The 6,738-nt window shown below is 37.3% G+C and overlaps 1 non-coding gene across 1 annotated transcript; it reads right to left on the reverse strand.

The window, feature by feature from the left end:
• Window positions 1-2,581: 2,581 nt before the first annotated feature.
• On the reverse strand, window positions 2,582-2,688 carry LOC141715859 (small nucleolar RNA R71). The gene has a single exon (XR_012572606.1). It is a non-coding gene; the product is annotated as a small nucleolar RNA R71 (small nucleolar RNA).
• Between the last annotated feature and the right edge of the window lie 4,050 nt (window positions 2,689-6,738).

Consider the following 6,738-nt stretch of genomic DNA (forward strand, 5'->3'; position numbering starts at 1 on the left):
ATTATACTTTGTTCGTTAAAAACATGAAGTCGAGATTAAAATTGGGTTCCTGGAATTCAGGGACACATGTTAATAAATTAACACGTATATTGTTTTTGCAAGACACGTGTGGCTGTCATATTATTTCCTAAACATCAATCTCTCTTTGCTCTCGGCTGTATCTCTCGATTCCTCTCGATTCTCCCTCTCCCTGCTTCGTTTCTTCGATTGTTTCTCCTCCCTCATCCCTCGTGTTTCTTCTTCGTCTTTGTTCCTCTATTTTTTTACCATTTCCGGTGAGTTTCGCCGCCGCTGTTCTTGTTTTTTTGTGATTGGTGCTCAGTTCTTTGCTTAATTGATTGTGAGTATATATATATATATACATGTATATTTGCATGTAGTCAGTTGAGTATGGATGCTTAGTTCCTTGTTTCTCTTCTTTGTTATTGTTTCTGGTTCCTCTGTTTCCGGTTGCCGCCGGTTTCATCCGGTGAGGCAAACCTCCTGTGTTGTGTTATTGTTGCACGCGTTGTGCGTACGTGTAGCCGTGTTTTGTATTGTTTGTTGCCTGTTGTCTGATTCTAATAAGTGGCATTTTATACCACTTAGAGTGTTTCATAACGGCTTGAATTGGTGTCTTGAACTCGAGTATTTTGTGTATTTAACGCGTTTTCGAGTGTTTTTGCATTTCAGGGTATAACTTGCTTTGGTAGGTGAATTTCATCAAAATAAGCTTACGAAATTGCTTGGAATTAGTTCCGGGTTGATGTGCGAAGAATTCAGCAAAAACAGAATCCAAATAATAATTTTTCCAGAAGGGTTGCAGGCGACCACCTGGTAGCAAGCGCCCTCCTGGAAGGAGGAGGCGGCCGCTTCGGTGCATAATTTCAGAATCTATTTTTAGAATTCGAGTTCTATTGGGCTTCTGTTAGAACTGATTCTTTTGGTCTATTATATAAACAGTCTTTGAAGACGTTTTCGACAACAAGTAACAAGGAGCGAAGGCAAGAAGATCAAGAAGACCGTTTTAGCACACAACAACGAAGAAGAGGAAGCATTATTCGTTGTAACAGTGGATGCTAGTTTTCTTTATTCTTTGAACCTTAATACTCTTGTGACGTACTTCATTATTTATTAAGTATTTTTATTATTTTATATCATTGTGTTATTATAATGTTATCATATGAACCCATGGTGACGATGAGTTCTATTATGGGCTAATCGTGATCATGGGATTATAGCGGATTTACTATGGATTTCTTTAGTTAATTGTTTAATACCTTGGTATGTGGTGATTGTATGATATCTAGCATAGGTTGTGCTTATTCGTCTTATGTGCGTCACGAACATGTAAGATAGCCTGTTAATATCTTGTGATGCGATAGTGAATCTTGAGATTTAGAACTTGCCATGTATTGTATGCATGATTAGTGGGTAACTCTAACCGTTTTACTTGCCCTGTGTAATCATAATGAATAACTTGCACTTAAATCGTTATGTTGTCAAATTCTTTAGACATATAGGGTCTCAACATTATTAATGCCTATTCAACTTCTATCTTAATTATGGATGATGCTTGGTAGAATGGTATTCATATAATGAAAGTTGGCATTTATCAGTTTCGTGTTATTCGATTAATATCATCACCATTACATGCTAAGGGTAATAACAATAACTATTGAATAAAGTAGTAATGAGGTTATGATCACATGTGTATTTAATATTGTTAATTCAAGTGTTTAATTCTCATAGTTAATATTAGTTAATCAACCTTAATTGTTATTGTCTTAACATTGAAGAATAATCATACATTGGTAAGTAAGTGTTAATTAAATATAATTAATCAGAGTCTCTGTAGGACCGAACTAGAAATAATTCTATATTACGTGCGAACGCGTATACTTTCGTGATTTATTTAGCGCATGCTTTGTGTCTAACAAGTTTTTGGCGCTGCTGCCGGGGACTCGGTGTTAATTTATTTAGTTTATGTACTTGCCATCAGTGGTCATTAGGATTCATTGATTAAGACTTTTTACTTACTGCTTCCGGTTGTGTTTCAGGTACTCTAGCGAGCGTTTATGCAAACACGTTCTTGCACCCGTAAGAGAAATCTAGATACGGCTGAGGAGACAGATACAGCTCTTGACTTTCCGGAGAAGATAGTTGTTGAAGATTCAGATAAAAAGAGTGAAAAGAAAGAACCTGTAACAATGGGTAATCATATATTCAAGCTGATCCAGCTCTTATGTATTTTTCTTGGCCTAAAATTGATGACATTCAGTCAAGCATCATTCATCCGGCTATTCAGGCTAATACTTTTGAATTCAAGTCGAGCATTATTCAGATGGTGCAGAATCCTGTTTCTTTCGGAGGTGCTGCGACTGAAGATCCCAACATGCATATCAGGAATTTTGTCTAAATCTGTAGTACTTTCAAATATAATGGTGTTACTGATGAGGCTATCAAGCTGAGGCTTTTCCCATTCTCTCTGAGGGACAAAGCTAAGGACTGGTTACATTCTTTACCAGCTGGGTCCATCACTACTTGGGAAGATCTTGCACAAAAGTTTATGGTGAAGTTCTATCCAATGGCCAAGACTGCAGCTATGAGGAGTGCTCTTACTCAGTTTGCGCAGCAACAAGGAGAATCTATGTGCGAAGCTTGGGAGTGCTACAAGGAGATGTTGAGAAAGTGTCCACATCATGATATGCCTGACTGCATGGTGATCACTGGTTTCTACAATGGTTTGGGGGGCCAATCTAGGCCCATACTCGATGCAGCTTCTGGAGGCGCTTTGTGGGCCAAAAGCTATACTGAGGCCTATAATCTCATTGAAACTATGGCTGCAAATGAGTATCAAAACCCAACTCAAAGGATGATGCCTGGGAAGGTAGCAGGTATTCCGGAAGTTGATGCATCTACAGCTATTATAGCGCAGCTACAGGCATTGTCTATGAAGGTCAATTCTTTGGACAACTATGGAGTAAATCAAATAGCTATTGTCTGTGAGCTTTGTGCAGGCTCTCATGCTACGGATCAGTGTTCTCTTGTTAATGAATCTGTTCAGTATGTGAACAATTTTCAGAGATCGCAGAAGCCTGTGCCCGATACTTATGATCCTAATAACAGAAATCATCCCAATTTCAGCTGGAGCAATAATCAGAATGATGTTTAGCAACCATATCAGCAAGCTTCAAGTAAACAGTTTAATCCACCTGGATTCCAGCAACCTCAGCAATATGCTCAAAGGCAATCATATCCTCAACAAGGAGGTGCTGCTCAACCTTCTAGTGCTGATTTTGAGGAGTTAAAGTTGTTGTGTAAAAGTCAGGCTCTTTCTGTCAAGACCTTGGAAAATCAAATTGGACAAATAGCCAATTCCTTGCTCAATCATCAACCTGGCACACTTCCCAGCGATACTGAAGTGCCAGGTAGGAAGGAAGCCAAAGAGCAAGTCAAAGTTGTCACCTTAAGGTCTGGAAAAGTTGTTGATGCTGAAAAAGTAAAAGATGGAGAAGTTGAAGTTGTAGATGAAGAAGAAAAGCAAAAGGAGAAAGAGGGGGAACCAAGTAGGACTACTGTTGAACACGCTCTGCTTGAGGGTAATACAGGGGAGAAACAAATCTATCATCCACCACCTTTTCCTAAGCGATTGCAAAAACAAAAGATGGACAAGCAATTTGGTAAGTTTCTGGAGGTGTTCAAGAAACTTCACATCAACATACCTTTCGCTGAGGCTCTGGAGCAAATGCCTAGTTATGCGAAATTCATAAAAGATATTCTTTCAAGGAAGGTGAAACTGGATGATCTTGATATCGTTGCTCTGACAGAAGAGTGCACTACCGTGCTACAATAAAAGTTACCTCTAAAGCTTAAGGATCCAGGTGGCTTCACCATTCCTTGCACCATTGACAAGTTGTCATTCGACAAATTCATTTGCGATTTGGGAGCAAGCATCAATTTGATGCCGTTGTCTATCTTCAAAAATCTAAATGTGCCTGATCTAAAGCCCACCTACATGTCTCTACAATTGGCTGATCCTTCGATTACATACCCACGAGGCATCGTGGAGGATGTGCTAGTAAAGGTGGACAAGCTCATCTTTCCTGCAGATTTTGACATTCTGGATCTCGAGGAAGATAAGAAGATTCCCATAATCTTGGGAAGACCTTTCTTGGCTACAGGCCATACCTTGATAGAAGTGCAAAAAGGTGAACTCCCGGTAAGGGTGCTGATTAAGATGTGACATTCAATGTGTTCAATGCGATGCAATTCCCTAAGGAAGATGAGGAATGCTTCAAGGTGGATTTGATTGATTCTGCAGTTACTTCAGAACTTGATCATGTGCTAAGGTCTGATGCCTTAGAAAAAGCCTTATTGGGGGAATTTGACAATGATGATGAGGAAGGCAATGAGCAGTTACAATATATAAATGTTTCTCCTTGGAAACAAAAGCTAAACATGCCATTTGAATCTCTTGGTAATACTGATCTCAAGAATGCTGAGGGAAAGCTCAAACCATCTATTGAAGAAGCTCCTACTTTGGAGCTTAAACCACTTCCTGAACACTTGACGTATGTTTTTTTAGGTGATCCATCTACTTTGCCTGTTATTATTGCATCTGACCTTTCAGGTAGTGATGAGGACAAGCTCTTGAGGATTTTGAGAGAATTCAAATCGGCCATCAGATAGACTATAACAGATATAAAAGGGATCAACCCTTCGTACTGCATGCATAAAATTCTGCTAGAGGAAGGTAGCAAGCCAACGGTTGAGCAACAGTGAAGGCTTAATCCTATCATGAAAGAAGTGGTGAAGAAAGAAATTCTAAAGTGGCTGGATGCAGGAATCATATATCCTATTTTTGACAGTTCTTGGGTGAGCCTCGTGCAATGTGTACCTAAGAAAAGACTTATTACTGTGGTAGAAAATGAGAAGAATGAGCTCATCCCCACTCGAACAGTCACAGGATGGAGGGTATGCATGGACTACAGAAAGTTGAATAAAGCCACAAGGAAGGATCACTTCCCTCTTCGAATGAGCTCATCCCCACTCGAACAGTCACAGGATGGAGGGTATGCATGGACTACAGAAAGTTGAATAAAGCCACAAGGAAGGATCACTTCCCTCTTCCATTTATTGATCAGATGCTTGATAGGTTGGCTGGTCATGAGTATTATTGTCTTCTGGATGGCTATTCGGGCTACAATCAGATTTGCATTGCACCAGAAGATCAAGAGAATACTACACTACTCGAAAAACGTCAATAGACATCGGCTAAAAACCGATGTCTATGAATAAAAAAATCCGATGTCTTCATGGGTGATGTTAAAGACCCCGCCTCATTTAACATCGGTTTTAAATTGATGTGAAAGGGGACATATACCTATGATTTTTAATATAAAACCGATATATATATCTTGATGTTAAATATATAATGCACATCTATCATTTATATATTACTATAATATGATATTTTAATCAATTTAAACATATGCTGGATAAGAAATAATTTTGCCTCTAACCAATATAATTTAGTTAAAACTGATGTTACTAATATCTTTGACATCAGTTTTTATAATAAAATGATGTTACTAATAGTTTTAACATCAGTTTTATTAAACAACTGATTTCTATAGTAGATGAAACTGATGTCTATCAATATAATTAACATCACTATTTTGTATACAAACGTTGTCTAATGTACTCTTTATCATCGGTTTCTAATCTAAAGCCTTTGTCTGTTATGGTATTTAACAACAGTTTTTCTATATGAACTGATGTATATATACAATTAAAACTGATATTATTATGTTAAATTAACATCATTTTTCAGTGAAATAAACATTGCACATTTTAAAAATATAGATGCCAAAAAAATTGTCAAAAGAATAAACTATTAAAATCAAACTCTGATTATCATTATCAAATCAAGCCGATCAAATCCTATAACGATGAAAAAACCAAAAACTTATAATTCTCGTACCTATGCCTATAATACCATTTATACATCTATATAATAAATGACAACTAATTGCACACATATCATTTGTCAACTAAACTAGTCATAGGAAATGCTGGCCTCAAGCTGTACAGATCGTGGAACTGCAAAAGCCAAGCCTTCGGTTGGTCTATACTTGGTCTATAAGGGACTGGACCACCAAATTCTTTGTATAAGCCAAGTCTTCGGATCGAAAAAGGAACAACACTGGACAGGTGATCACTGTTCTGTAAAAAAATCTAAACCAACAGATATCAAGAGGTGACTCAAACTTTGAAACATTCTTTTGATTTTTCATAATTATTGTTGTTCTTGGCTTTTAAGTTTGTAAGTTTCTGGTAATTCTTAAAGAAGCATCACATTCAATCCCCATTCGTATAAAATAAATCATAAGTAAGATATAAGTTCATACTTTCGAGCAGATTATTTGATGGGCACAGGGTTTCCATTCACCCCAAATGGATCTAAGTTGTCCCTAAATTTGATTTAAAGAAACATCATCAGGGTAACTTATATTACCAAAAACATATATCTGAGAGTTGACAATTTAATCTCTAGATTTAAGCTCAATTATACACGTTTCTTTAGAAAGTATGATAACGAGTAACACATAGTCATGTACCTTAAATATTCTTCAAAAAGAAATGGAGGCTGTGGAACAACAGAGAAATGAGAATGAAGGTCTCTTAATGAAATATTAGCAATATTTACTCCATCGACCAAAATATGACCTCCGGAGAATTGATTAAGGCGAAATA

This window comes from Apium graveolens, chromosome 3, assembly GCF_009905375.1.
Source record: "Apium graveolens cultivar Ventura chromosome 3, ASM990537v1, whole genome shotgun sequence".
NCBI lineage: Eukaryota > Viridiplantae > Streptophyta > Magnoliopsida > Apiales > Apiaceae > Apium > Apium graveolens.